Source organism: Manacus vitellinus, unplaced genomic scaffold, assembly GCF_001715985.3.
Source record: "Manacus vitellinus isolate BGI_N305 unplaced genomic scaffold, ASM171598v3 scaffold_30_pilon, whole genome shotgun sequence".
Taxonomy (NCBI): Eukaryota; Metazoa; Chordata; class Aves; order Passeriformes; family Pipridae; genus Manacus; species Manacus vitellinus.
The window spans coordinates 3895863-3911752 of record NW_021940291.1 but is presented as its reverse complement, the minus strand read 5'-3'; the positions used below and the strand labels follow the sequence as shown (position 1 = coordinate 3911752).

The window sequence follows — 15890 nt, the reverse complement described above, 5'->3', positions numbered from 1 at the left end:
TGTGTGTAGATAAATATGTGTGTCTGTGTGTTAATGTCTTTTTTCTTTGTCCATGTATCTTATTATATATAAGATTCAAGTCCTAACTGTGCAAAGAGAATGTGACCCATCCTTGTGACTTTTTTTCCCTGTACCCTGTTGTCCAGCTGTAAGCTGTGAAACACATCCAAGTTCCTTAGAACGGGGAGTGTCGAGCCAGGCAGTTCAGGCTGAGCTGTTCCAGTTATCACTCCATTGAAAATGAACAACAAATTCAAATAACAGAGGCCATGTTTGATTCTGGATCTTTCTGGGTTTTCTTTCTCTAGTTCCCACCCCCACGGTCTCACCTCTCTCCCAGCCTTCCCTACTTACCATAAAGTTATGATGCCCTTTGCTATAATAATGAATGGAATTCCCAGCTTATTATTTTAGAGGCTTAACTGATTCTCAGTGGTTTTCCTGTGTTTAGCACTTATACAAAGAGGCTTTTTCATATGCCTTTCAGCAAATAAACAAAAAGGCTTGGAGTCAATATTCATTTTAATAGTTTCACTAGATAGTCACATTTATTTTTGAAGATTTATTTTTTTCTAATTGCACTCCTGTGTCACTCTGCGTGCAGTTGTACTACACGTCCATCTATAAACCTGGACCTATTATCAGCAAGTAGAATATCTCGAACCTTAAAGTAATCTTTTTATAAAAACGTTTATATCTGCACAATGCTCATTGCTTAAAACTCTAAACACATACAAGAGCCAGAATGCTGGAACCTTGCTTCCCCTTCTGCGTGTTATTTTTTTTCAGGTATTCTCAGCTGAGAGCTTTCTAGTGCTGTCACAGTGGCCAATTTTATACTGGACATTTTTCCCAATACAGATGTGTAACTATTTGCCTTTTCTTTACTTCTCTATAAATGCCATATGGACAGAAATCATTGAGTCACCAGAACATTTATTTTTCTGATATATTATGCTGTTTGATGTCATGTTGACATGTAATTGATGTTGGTTTTGCTTTTTTTTGTCTTTGTTTTGTTTCTTGGTTTCAATAAAAAGAGAATTTAAAAAAGGCTGTAGAGTGATGACTTAAGGCACTGACAGACATGAACATAGTATGCATCTCTTTTATGATGTGCTGCTGAGTAAACGGGTATATTTCTAGCTTTAGATAACATATAGGAGACCTCTGAATTTTTATCATATAATGAAGTATTTGTGTAAGCCTAGCCTATAACCTCAAAAGAACTTTTTTTCTCTCACAAGTACATACAGAACATGTTTTCAGTAGGGGCTTAACCCATGATTTAGGAGTCAATAAAGAAAGATTTTCCATAAAGAAATGACAAAGCAACAATAGAAATAAAATACAACATACCAAATATTAAATATGTTCCATCAGCACAACAGAGTCTTTGTACAGTAAAGAGCAGAAGGGGATGATTAATAGTAAAATGATATATATGTCAAAAGAAGAATAAATGCAATTTAGACAAAGTACACACTTATTAACAGAGAACATCATTTACAGTTATTCAGATGGGAGGAAGGCAAGGATGAAACTAGCAGAGAATGTATTTCACAATGTGAACTCCCATTCATCTTGGTTCAGGGCTCCCTCCCTCTACAGCTGCAAAATAAAAATACTGGTGAAATCCTTGCTGACATAAAATTAATGTCTAAGTAGCCAGTGACTTCAGCAGAATTAGGATTTCACTCAAGCAGCTTCAAGGAGCAGCTTCACCAGGCAGAGCTCCTGGATCACCACACTTCCCCCAGGTTCCCGCTGCAGTCACCGCCAGCTCTGACAGCCTGGGCACCAACCAGCCTTTCTAAAGGGGAGCTGAGCCTGTGGAGTGCTCCCCATCCATCCTTCTTCTGAATGGCTATTAACAGGGTCAGCAAATGCCAGGGCCCTCCCAGGTGGCTAAACCAGGCCCTGGGTTTTGGAGCATGGGGAAGAAAGGAGGGACAAAGGCACTTTGAAATAAGTGCAGAGACCAGGTTAAGCTTAGACCAGCGAAAGACAGATGAACATGCCTGATGGACTCAATGTCTGCCCAGCCCCTACCAGAAAGCTGTCATCTGAAATCAACTGAAAGGTTGCAGAGAAATTATTTCTGCATGGTAGTATATTATGAGAAGATTTTGGGAACACCTTCTCTATATTTGCCAGAAATCTTATAAAAATGACCAGATGTAAACTTAGTATTTCAAGCATTCCAAATTTTGAGCTAGAAGGATACAAATATGTCATCAGGTTATATCACTCCCTGCAGAACCACAGGGCTCCCTGAAGGTGCCCCAACAGTTTGCCAATTCAGCCTGTTTGTGAAAACTGGTGATTCACTTTCCACAGTGAAATACATCTACAAACAAGTATACATAAAACAGGGGAAAATACAAGGAAGAAAGAAAATTACCATTTCATTCTGCATTCAAGAAATACTCAATATAATAGCTCCATAATCTCTGCCCACAATGCTCTAATATTTCCAAATAAACCAACACAAAACATAGGTGTTTATAAGATAGGAAAGAAAGATAAATTTTAAATTAAGAAGAAAGTTCGGAGAAGTTGTAAATTAAGAGAAAACAAAGTTCAAAAAACATCCAGTCTCAAAGCTCCTTCTTAACTACCTCTCTCAAAATCTTAAACCGTCCCAAAAATACTTTGATTGTGGTCTAATCTACTCTACATGACCTTTGCAGAAATGATTCTTTGCAACTCTGGCAAGTTTCTTTCTCTGCCACTTTTGTGAGATGAATGACTCCTTCCATTTGTAAGGAAGTTCTCAGAATCTCTGCATTATAGGACTATTATTACTAGAACTCATTGAGCTCTTGCTGTGTTCACAGATTTAAATCTGAAAGCCAGAAATTATAAACATATACCTCATTCAAGATAGTACACGCAGGCAAAGATTATACAAATTATTTCAGTAATGTACATTATAGCTACAAAAAGAATGACATCAGAAATCTTTACTAGCATCAGACAAGAGCCTCAAATCTTAAATCAACTCACAAAATCTCTCTTTTCCTAAACTCCCTTTGATTCTTTGATTTCTTTGCCTATTAAATCCAATTGCTATACAAGTTGGTGCTAGATGCTCTTAAAGTCACACAGAAATTTATCCACCCGGTTTAAATCATATTATCTTGATATAACATCCTATGTGGAAGTTTAATGGAACACCACAGAAACCACCTATGCATTACTCAAATCACTTGTCATCTTGATGCTCCTACAGTTTTAATCTCCAGTCATGAATTGTCTTCAGGATTTTACACTTTTTGAAAACAAATATTTCTGCACCTTCTAACTGAACTTCAAGTCCACCTGCACTGCAGGATGTGGGTGCAAACATTTAAACAGAAATGTTCCACTCCAATCCTAAAAGACAGCAAGAAAAAAGAAAAAAAACCACCAGAAAGATAGCTAATAAAAAGAACTTAAAATTTAACTGAGCATTCCCACTTTCTAAGTATGTAGATAGAAAACAACACTGTATCAACACAGCCTACTAGTTCTCTCTATTAAAGAATTAGAAGATATGAGGAGGTCAAAAAAATACAGAAGAATGAAAGCATCAGAAGGACAGAGAATCCTTATAATTATATTACAGACAGTGTCAAAAAACATGAATTAAGTAACTCTCTATCCCCCTCCAAAATCCCAGAGTAGTATATAAATTTTTTGCAGTATTATAATCATCACTCTAGCAATATTACAATATACATTTTATTAACAATCCATTCCCTGTAATGCTAAGAACTATGAAGTAAATTATGATTGTCACACAAGTCTACATTTATATTACACACAATAGTCTCACTAAAGACTATCCAGGTTTTTATGAAAGTTACGAGGAAGTGATCTGATTTTAGGACTGTCATACTTTTAAGCAAATGTAGATTGACTTAAAGTAAACATTGCAGGAGGGAGCTCATGCTCTAGGCTTCACCAAGCAATCAGCAAGGCATCTGACACGCTACAGAAAACCTGCAAAATCCAGCAAATAAATCTTGTAACACCCATTCAGTATCCTACAAAGCACACAGTGGGGAGCTGACACATTATTAACTGACTGTAATTTTCACAAACTGTAACATACTAAGACCTTTATGACACACATGTGGTGAAATATACTTTTATATATTATAAATGGCCATGTTTTTAAAGCATGTTAATCAAGATACTTCAAATAAATCATTGGGTTAAGTTAGTAACATCAAAAACATTACATATTACAGTAAGAATATTTGGGAAATGCCTCCATCTCATGACTCCACTCTAACAAAATCACAAGCTTTTGATAATGCAGTAATACGTAACACGACAAAGGGACTGACTTGAGCAACAGAGAAGATAAGCTTGGGACAGGCTACTGTCATAAAGTGGTGCTTCCCTTGAACATGAGCTTTTAAATCAAATTATATTTTATATTAACTTGCTAAAAACCTGTTCTTTCAATGACAGTAAACTCACAAGGGACAACGAAGGTTCCAAGGAAGACCTAATGCTATCCAGAAGGAAAGAACTGAAGATGATATGACGCGGACTTCATCTCCACTTTCAGCCAAAGCATTTTTCCTTTTGCCTTGGTGAAGATTTATACAACTTTACAGAGACAAACCTCACCTGCCTCTCTCAGACACAGCAAAAAGCAATTCTGCAAATGAGAAAATACTGGCTTTTGAAGCCTGACATTGTTCTGCCACACACAGGAATAACTTGAGGTCCCAAAGGTTCATAGAGGAAAATGGCACTTTGCCAACTCTCATTACTGCCTGCCAACCTGTAGATAATCTTCTTGTACTATACTTCATCTGATAGTTTCACATTTACAACTCTTTAAAATACTCAGCATTTTCTATTTAAATAAAGGTAGACAAGATTGAAAACATAAACCTAAGTAGAAAATACAGGCTAGAATTGAAAGCTGAAAGCATTTTCCTCACTATTGTCCATTATTCTTTAATGTATCATTCTGTTTCTGCATGTAGGCCAAAAAAATAAATCCAATGTAAACACAAAAGGCAAATACCTTCTGAAGGCCAGGCAAATATTTGAAAAGCAAAAAAGAGATTCTGCTTTTATCTCTAGATCACCCTACAATTTAATGGTTAGTGGAGAGGGGTTTCTTTTTTTCTTTCTTTCTTGTTTTTCTTTTTCTCTTTAGTTCAGGGAATGCAGTAGGGGCAGGTCCACACTTCATAGTTCACAGAATAGTTATCAACCTATAAATTAGAACAATGGGATAACAAATGTTGCATAACCATATTTGTTGCCAAGCAGAGAGAAAAACTGCCACTATAAAAAGTATATGGCAACAAACCAATGTATTGAAAATCTTGATCCAGTATTGTTTCCAAATTATGAAAATGACATGCCTGACCTTGTAATCTGATGTAATTTATAAGCAAAGTGCAGATGCCTGTATGGAGCTTGATTGTCTCAAGGAGGTTTCATGAAAGGTAACAACACTCCACGGACTAGAGACAAAGACCTGGGCCTTCAGCTATGTCACTGGTATTAAATAGTACTAAATACAAGGAAAAAAAAAGGTTATCTGTAAGCTAAAATGGTAAAGCTGGCAAAACATTAACAGGGAGCCTACAATCATCTAGTACACTTGATGTTAGTCACACAGTTCTCAGGCCACCACTGAACACAGATGTACAAGTGTTCAGTAGTTCTATATTGATACTCTCGGGCCAACAGCAAGTCCTTACCAATCACATGAATCCCAGCAATTCCACAAAAACTCTGTAATCTCATAAAATAAGACCCAGTGTTTTCTTAAATTGCATGCAAAAAAAAAAATTTAAATTATTTTATAGTTAAAATAAAGTCATCTGTGGTAATGTTATTAAAAATATTGATGCATTAGGGTGAGGATTTTTTTATAGCAACAAATTAAGATAAGGATTTTTGAATAGCAATAACTACAGAGAGAAAAAATACATTTTGGTTTATTAAATTTTGTAGCAGCAAGAAAAGAATAAGAAGAAAAAGGGGAGCTCTGTCTCAAGGTTCCATAATAACATATGATTTAACTCTTAGTCTCTGTGTATGAGACAGTATTAAGCAAACATATATACCATGAAGTAAAATTTTCAGTTTAATTAGTTATCTGGTTACAGTGAAATTTGTTACAGCATTTGTTACTTTGTCGCAAATCAGTTTCTAAAGTAAGCTAAATGGTGTAATCAATGGCCAACTTAATTCTCACTCAGTTACCCATGCTCAAAGATCTTCTTCTATACAGATAAAACTACCTGAGAATGAAATGTCTATGTTTAGGTTCTTCATTCTATATTTCTGTGTTGTTGTCTTATACTCCTCGACAGATTATGTATGATATCACATGCTATAACAACTTTTAATATATGATTTTCAACATGCAAATGTTCTTGTAAACACTAATATAAAATTATTGCATAACAAATGATTACTTGTCTCTAAATTTTCATCTATATATCTCTGATTGATGATGGATTCATAGGAGTTATTTAAGGGCCATGTGCTTCCAAAAAATATATGAACAAATATTTCAGAAAAAAAGTCACTGAATATAAACAAAAAGAAGTTACTTCTAGAGTTAATCACGTGTCCACTGACTTCAGGGATGTAAGAAAACATTTCATATATGTTCAAGTTGTGAAGTGTATGTACTACATTGACTTTTATTTGACAGAAAAGTGATAAATACTCCTTTTAACTAAAGAGGTCTGATCAGAAAAGCAGGATTAATACTAGAAAACAGAATTAATACTTGCCTAGTCTTTTAAGAAACATTTACAAATAAAAGCTATTAAAAAAAATATTTTCCAGCAAACATGAAGAATCTAACTGAAAGCTATTTTGATTAGGTTAATTTTCAGTTTTCACAATATAATATCACATTAAAGATTACAGTATTGGCAGCAGAATAAATGAGAAAAGGAATTACGTTCCAGACTGTTACATAAATTAGGGGACACCAGCCCTTCATGGGCTACTACAGATATTGCCAGGAAGGTAGTTTACTTGAGCTTCTTCCCTTGAAGCCTTTTAAAAAAATTTAGAAAACAGGAAATAATAATATTAAAAAATAGTTGACAAAGCATATTGATAGTATCTCTATAATCTCTAAAAGCAATCTTAATAATATTTTAGCTAATAAGTAAACACGTACAATGTCCAATTCTCTAGCTGTTTAATACTAGAAATCCTGCAAGTGCAAGGTAGAAAATGGGGATGGTTATAGGTCTATTGCTATGCTAAAACTGACCCCCACACTTCATAAGTAAAACTGCTAGCAACGGCCTGGAAGAATTGTAAGTGTTCTCATCTACTACTGATTTTATCCAGGGATTCTCAATAATTTTTGATGACTATATTAATCCTCTAAATTATAGATTATCACGTCTGAAATTAGAATGATGTATAAGACAGACAATATTTTTAAGGGAGTGTGAAGCTTTGTGCCTAACATTAATATGAAAATTAAGTAGGGTATTACTGTGCACATGCACATACATGGCCATAGACTGATGCATATGTGAGTTCCCATACATACACATGCAACTACGTGTACGTATTTGCATAAGTAGAAATACATACAAATAACTGGCAAAATGGACTTGTATTCACATATTTATGTAGTTATGTGCATGCTTATATACACACACACACACATAAATATGTAGATAACAAGATCTATAACCTGCATATAACTATGTGTTGCTTAGACAGACAGAGATATACATCATATGCATGGAACTCACTAAGCTAATTGTTACTAATGAGAACTACAGTAACTGACACAGTGCCTCATATGACCACAGTGCTTCCTCACAAATTTTCTAAAGCATAGATCGCTTCCTACTCTGGTTCTAAAAACCACAGTACAGGTTGACAAAGAGACATATTTTTTTAATAACAATAAATACTTTTTTTTCATTTGCCTACTGTGTGATTCAGTCTCTCTAGACTTGGCTGGTATCAGTCAATCCATTTTGCATAGTTTTAATAGTTTTTGAGGAGGTGTTCAAACATATAGGCATATCTTTTAAACTAAAACTGTTGCTTCACTGCTGGAGCTGCAGAAGTAAAATCCGAACATCACCACTGATGAATCAAAATTCAACTAAAAATAGTGCTTTAACAATAAAGGTGAAGTAAAGCAAATCATTCTTTCTACCTATGCCTCTATGTTGTTGCAAGAGTGCAGGCAATTTTATTTCTACAGCTTCTATGATCATCTGCGACCTAAGGCATGTTGATTGTATCCTTAAAGGATAATGGTGTGATAGGGAAAAAAAACATCCAGAAAAAGGCTCAATAATTTATTTGCTGGCACCAGATTCCTTTCTCACTTATTCCCTGAAAACATCAGTAGTAGGAAGATGAGAAAATGACATTTCTCATACAATGCACAAATTATTATTGATACTAGTAGTCAAAGTAGTCACTTCTTATTCTTTCTTTTCTTGACTTGTTAAAAACTGCTAAAAGCAGATAGCAGAAGACAGAGGACACAGTAACTCTGGATTACATGTCACAGCTGTAGGGTGCAGGAGAGAAAAACCCTAATGAAGTCCATATACTCTCTTTAGAACTATATCAGTATAGCTCAAAGCAGAATCTGATCCTCCCCAAAACACAAAGCCGCTATTACTGATGATTGTTTCAGTTGACTTCGACATCAATTCCAAAACTTAGCTCTTTCTTTGAAATAGGAAGTCTAGGCAACTATGCACTGAATGCCTAGATCTGAACCCTGACAAGCAAGGGAAGCTTATTATTCTCCTTCTTATAACACAGCGGCTCCCTTCCTAATAGGCATTTAGAACAAAACAATGTTTCTCTCCTGCAGGCCTTTAGATTAAACAACACTCTAGGTTAGTAATCAGGTTTACCAGAGAGTTGTCATGGGGTCACTAGCAGCTACTTTGCTTTCCCTCAAAACTGTGCTCTGTAAGGTGATGAAAGTGTTAAACAGACTACAACTGATGGGAAAAGCAGAAAGAAAAATCAACAATATCCTAAAAATATTTCTTTTAAAGAAAAAGCAGTCTACTGAAAAATAATAGGCAAGAAAGTTTCAGTATAAACTCTAGTAAATCATGTATATTACCTCAATAAATGCTAAAAGCCTATACTTGCTTTACACTGGTAAAGCAAGAACAAAGAAATTGGTGATTTAGCTCACATTTTTCATGCAAAAAATTGGGATGTATGGTTATACACATGGGTTTTTTTTAAATCCAAGTTAACAGGGAGGTAGAACAAACATCTTTAAATCGGAGCTAAATAAGCACAGTCCTGATGAAAACTCTGCTTTGGAGGAAAAAAAAAAAGAGCATAAACAGGATTTGGCTACTGCAGTTCTCACTAAGTTTTAAACAGATGATTCTTCCACTGTAAAATGACAAGAAACTTGCACATGGACATAAACTATTGGACAGCACGCAAATTGTTATATATCCTTTACTTTATCCGTCCCTGTTCAGAGGTAGAAAGGCCAAAAGGATGCCACTGAGCAGTAGTGGCATCTGTGCATGATAGCTGCTGCTGAAGTGCCCAGCTTTGGCCTCCTCCCAGCACCATGGAGTTTGGTTGGTTGACCTATTTAAGCAGAAGCACCCTGAAAAATCTCCTCTCTGTTCTGAACATCACTGTTTGCCTCCTACACCGAACACCTCATCACCCCAGTTAGTAAAACAGACCCATTTGTGGGACAACACTCAATCTACTCTCCTTCGGTTCACACAAATGTGGGTGAATATAGTTAGAGCAAATTTGCTGTGGGTTTTGTCTTGGCTGGTTGTTTTTGTTTGGTTTTTTACTACAATTAAAATATTTTGGTGTTCAGACTAGGTAAGTTTAATTTTTTTCCAGTTCTAACATTTTACAACGTATTTTCTTCTAGGAGAGTTGTAATGATTCTATATTCTTTCTTTAATATATTGTGGAGATAGACACCTATATGCAAAGTCACAAGATCACCCTGAATTTGTCCTTTTTCATGACAAAACCTTGTAATTTTATGTCTGACCACTCTAAGCTGCTGATGCTCCATAAGGACTCTGTAAAAGCTGGAATTGTTCAAGAGGATTTTTGGTAATATTACAGCCTGAAGCAAGGCTAAGTACCAGCTGCACCATATTTATCTACTTGTTTATGAAAGAGTTTCCCCCTCATTGTGTGGATAACTGACCTTAGCCACAGCTAATAAGACATGAGCTTCCTTGAACTATGCAGTTTTACACTGAATCTTATAAAATACTTCAATGTTATCCATGTAGCTTCACTGAGCTTCTAATGAACTGAAACACATTCTCTCTCCAGTACTGTCATCACAGACAAGGTATGGTCCAAGGAACAAAAATAACCTGGCCCAACCTTTGCTTTGGCCTTTTGTTTCTGTAGACAAGCTTCTTCCTGGCTACTACCAGGCTTTTATAAAGTAGAGAATCAAGACACGTACAGATATTTATGCTCCACCCTACCCATCATCTCCTCTTACTGCCCCAAACATAGTGGCAAGAATGGCTTACTGCAGGCTAGCTGCTTCAGCAGCCTCCCTTGAGTGCAGCTGTGTTTCCAGATGTGTGTCTAGTTAGTCAGAGACCTCTGGAACTTCATCTCTCCTCAACCTTAAGTCTTTAAAGAAGTTGGGAGCTACAAGGTCTTCATTGAAGAAAATACAATAATTTCACTTAACATGAAAACCCTGCTCAGTCAGACTAGTTCCACTAAATCAGAAGATGTCTTATCAACCTATTCCAGACATGTCTAACTTTTTTTTAGTTTCTTTTCTGCTTTTTTTTTTTTTTTTGCTGTAGTACACAACTGAGAACAGCTACAACTGGCAAAAAAAGCAAAGATCAGGTCAGCCATGCTAAACTGACTTGTATGGGGACATTTTTCACAGGTTACATTACCATGCTGTTGAATTGGAAATAAGTCACTGGAATGGGCACAAAAAAGACAGTTTCTGCTTGATATCTTTTGTTTCCATTTTTTATTTAAGGATATTACTTTTATCCCAGTTGATATTAATAATAAAAATTAAATAACACCTAATTTATTCTGGTTTACTGTTGCAGGGGGTCAAGACTGTTTCCCTTCAGTTTTAAATTTTTAATTGTAAAATGGTTATTAAATTCTGTCTGTTGAACCAGTACAGTGCTAAAGTTCAACTGTCAACTACATATATATACACAAAATACCATAAAACCTGAAATACTACTTCAAAATCCAACCAATTTGTCTAATTTGTGGGTTAGTACACACATAAGTAATATAATCACCTTAATCATTCCAAATAAGCACAGAGCGAGTTTCATTTTGTGGTTTTTTTTTTTCCCCAGCAGCACTTTACTAGTTGTTCCTGATGATGTTCCAAGCAGAGCATTCCAAAGAGTCACTCGTGCAGGAAAACAGTTGAGCTAAACTCAAGTTGCCAGCTCTTTTCTAATTTTAAGTTTAGCTTTCCCATTCTGAAGCAAGCATTCCTCTCCAATACTAGTTAAAAGAGCTTATCTAATTTAACTTTCATTTTTTTCCTTAAACATCTGGGAAACTTCATTTCTCTAATCAGTTTCTTACTTTCCTCCACTAATTATAATCTTGTTTTTTCTACGTATATCATTTCCTGTGTGATAATTTTTTCATCATTGGGTTTCTTGCTCTTTATATATTTCCTAGATGCTGGTGTTCAAACTCAGAAAATGCAGCTTATTTGCGTCGTCCCCACTCTCCTTAAAAAACCCAGCTAAAACGTGCCACAAAAAAGTTATTTGCCTCTACATATATCTGAATATTTAGCACAGCTTCCAAAATGCCGCCATTTGTTGCCCTGATAGCTCCATCATCAGCAAATTCTAGGATTTTAATTTACTCTAACATGATGAGACGCCCTTCAGAGAAATTGGCCACCAGCTGTCTCTCTGCTCGAGGAGGCCAAAGTCACACGCAAAACAATGACGCTTGTCAGACAAACGCCACTTCTCTGTTTCATTTTCCTCACTGCCTCTTCTTCCTTTCTATTTCTCCTTTGCCCAAGGCCATATCTTAATCCCATTCCCCAAATTAAAAGGTTTCTTCCTTTCTGTATGGCTCATGAAAGGCTACCACATAGAACTACATTGCTATGGGGGCTCAGCCTTCAAAGTTGGAATACTTTCAGTTTTTATCTGTATTTTCATTCTTGTATCACCCTTTCATATAGCTTTCAGGCTATTTCATGCATAATAGGCTAAAGTCTGGAGATGATAAAGTCTTTTTCACTGAGCCAGATACTGTAGTTACATCATATGCATACTGAATTCTATTGTACAAACAAATAAGGATTATTTTTTTTAAATTCTACTAATTTAAGTAACAGCATACAATGCAGTAAAAGTTATTAAATGTTGTATATAGACATTCTGGTCTCCACAGTAACAGACTATCATTTAAGAGATTTTGCACACCCTCATAACACACTAAAGAGTGGAGAATACATTGAAAAGAATAAATGCTTATCATACCTATTCAATAGTATCAGGGGCACAAATATAATGGGTAAATTTGAAAGCTGACCCAAGATAGGGTTTTGAGTTTTTAAAAAAATCACCAAAAATATAAGAAGATTACGTTCAACTGACCTAATGGTTCAGTTTGCGTTTTCTGTATAAACACAGTGGTATGTTTACCAAACATCCATTTCCTCCTAACCCCAGATCATAGATTTTTGAAACCCCACAAAAAAAAAGTTTTTTTTAATGAACGCAATTGCGTTCACAATATCAAAACAAACGTGAATAAATCATTCATACAGTGTGAAAATTGAAATCTAATAACTTAGAATGAAAGGGGTCTGCAACATAAAAGTTCCCGTAAACCTGCACAATATGTTCAGGCACAACTAAAGTCAGACTTACGTAATACATGAGCCTGCAATTGCAAAGGACTCTTCAGGTTTTATAATCAGTTCTCACACTTAACCACAAACCAGAAAAGAATTGTTATGATATTTTACAGTTACATACGTTGTATAGCTTAGAAATATATCTTCTTACCAAAGTTAAACACAAGTTTAATTTCTTTCATTCATTTGAGGAAACCGAGGATCAACATATGCTGTTTCACATGCTGATACTTTGGTAAAATAACAAAGATTATTTTAAAAACTAAACTCTCTCATAATGAAAACCAGAAAGAAAAGATTTTATTCCTTTGAGAAGATGATTAGCTTACCTGGTTTTGCCATTCCACACCGACAGCCCGAACAATATTATCAGCTCTTCAGGTACTAATTCTTGCTAACTGGAAGGATATTTTCTCTCTTGCTGGATTAATAATCAACTTTCCTGATAGTTCATTTGTAATTCTCTGCTGGTTAACCCTTTGCAGGGCTCCCATTTTGAACTAAGCACCCTACACTGTTCAGTTCATTTTAATACAAAAATAACAAAACATATGATAGTACCTACATGAGAATTAAATAGCAAGCTAAAGAGAAAAAATAAGAATAGATTATCTTAAAAAACTAAAAGCTTATAAATACTTCAAACCAGACTTTATCTGAAGGACTACTTACTAAACCTAAGAGCCAGTGAAACAATGCATCAACAAACTGGAAGCTGTAAAGTCCAATGGCTCATACGACTGCACACTCCCATGAAGCTACTGCTCGACCTCTCATCTTCAGCAAACGTGTAAGTATGACACATGCCTGCTTAATTCTGGAAATAACATCTTTTATTATTGGATAGTGTGCTGAGAAATTACCACAGTTATCAGTTTGTGCAAGGCCACCCATCTGCGTTGTCAGAAAGCAAGAGCAAGAGTGGCCAGGAGTAAAAATGAGATAAGAGAGGCCCAGAATAGCTAAAAAGGGGAGTTCAAATGAGGTCAGAACAGTTTAAGACGGCATACCTAGAAATTATATGTAATTTTATTTTTCAAGAGTAATAGTAGCAAATTACATATATTTCATTAGTTTCATAAAAATTCAATACTTTTTGTCAGCTTTGTTGATTATAAAGATTATAAAACAACCTGGTAAAAGGTTAAAGATCTCATATAAGAGGGTGAAAAATTCTGGAAATGGTGACCTAAAGAAACTAGTCTTTGGCAGATATCAGATGAACCTTGGGATGTTGATTGTGGACAGAGGTACAAGGAAGAGAAAAATAAACTTGTTGCATAGATGACTGAGGCATAATGCTGTAAAAATAGGGAAATAATAAGAAAGACTTTTTTTTTGAGAAAAAAATTGGGGTTTTTGGATTCTCTAGAAAAAAATAAGAGGTGACAGTTCTATTTACTAACATAAATGCTTTCCTGGTGAACTGTGCTATAGCTGTTTTATTAAATAATACCACAGAAGTTCTGTTTTTTCCTTAAGACAAAGGGACAGAGTGTCCAAAAGCTTCTGCATAGCACAGATGAGACTATCTATTTCCCATTGCATAAGAGTAGTCCTATAGCTAATCTATTTTTACACCACTATAGGTCTCTGCTCTCTATTCAGTAGCACCTAATACAGTCTGCTATAAACTTCCTACAGTATGTGCTGTAGAATTTATGATAAAATGCTATAAAGTCTTGAAGCAAATTTATTTCATATTTATAGTTAATTTTATTCTGTCTGTGTTTGAAGGAAAACCTTTTAAGAACGCCAATAATGTGAGAAAGCTACAACAACTAAATTTATTGTTAAGTATCGCATCAGTGGCACTCCTGGGGGCTCTTCTTCATGGGAAGAAAGCTTAAACAACATTTTCTAACACATTGGATTGCTTCCCAGAGATGTGATGGCCTACAGAGGCAGTGCTGAACAAAGCAAGCTGGAATAGTAAGTCAGTAAACAACCCTTTTCAGAGAATGGCCGCAAATAAGTGCAACTTTGTTTAATAAAGGCGAATTATAGTTATCTTTTGTTCTTTAGAAGGTGCATTATCTTTCTCTCCTGTTCCACCTGACTAAGCTGGTAGTATCTTTTCTATCACCTGACTGAGTAGTTGGCTGGAGATAATGGGACAAAACAATCCGCTATTGTTACGAAAGACAATGACCTTTCATGTCCTTGGAGCTCGCCATGACCTTTCATCTTTCCTATCCTCCAATGGTCTCTCCTAACAACTAAAACTACACCCTGTTAGGCTGAATTCCAGATTGTCATAAAAAGCCCCGTCCCTTCGAAACAAAACCAATTTTTACACCAAGGTGGAGGAGAAACACAGGTCCATTGTTCCCTCACAGATGGAAGTTAGAGTTACTAAGGCAACAGCTCTAATCCCCCTTTTTACCACCTTTTTCACATCATTGGCCTATCAAGTGTGCTACCTTTTAACTCATAAGCTCAAAAGCTGGTAGTCTAACTGACTGCCCTAATTAGCTACGATTTTCACAGTACAGACAACATGATGAGCTAATCGAAATTTGCAAAATAATGACGTACCTCCACCAAATATTCCTCCTCCTGAGGCCCAGTCTTAGAATAACAATAATGAGACCATTATTAGAGGAGGGCATTAAAATGCTGCACTGCTGCTAAACAGAGAACTTAATTGTTCTGGTCTTGTCCATTGAATCAACAACCTATTGTTGTGGACTTGAAAAATAAAGGACTGGAGAATGGGTGCCATAATGATTGGTCTGTGCTGCCATACCAGCACTCTGTAGAATTGTTTTCCTTTTGAAACTCTTGATGGACTAGTAGTTTTGTTTAAAAGTAATATAAAAGCCAATTGTCTGGATAAAAAGTCCTATTTATTGAAATCTTTAGAAGCAGTTGCATGGATTTGTTCATGACCCCCAAGATAAAAACATAGAGACCATAATAATGCTATTTGTGACGACCACTTCTTGTAGTGACACTAGATAACACTGTCCTGTCTAGCTATTGCAAAAGGAAGGAAGGC

The 15890-nt window shown here is 35.6% G+C and overlaps 1 protein-coding gene across 6 annotated transcripts in view; it reads right to left on the bottom strand.

The window, feature by feature from the left end:
* SOX6 (SRY-box transcription factor 6) overlaps window positions 1–13553 on the bottom strand; it is a 263816-nt gene extending 250263 nt beyond the window's left edge. For all 6 annotated transcript variants that reach the window (XM_018076030.1, XM_018076033.1, XM_018076032.2 and 3 more), the window contains exon 1: window positions 13219–13553. The gene's annotated coding sequence lies outside the window, so the exon portion shown is untranslated. The remainder of the gene's footprint in view (window positions 1–13218) is intronic.
* Between the last annotated feature and the right edge of the window lie 2337 nt (window positions 13554–15890).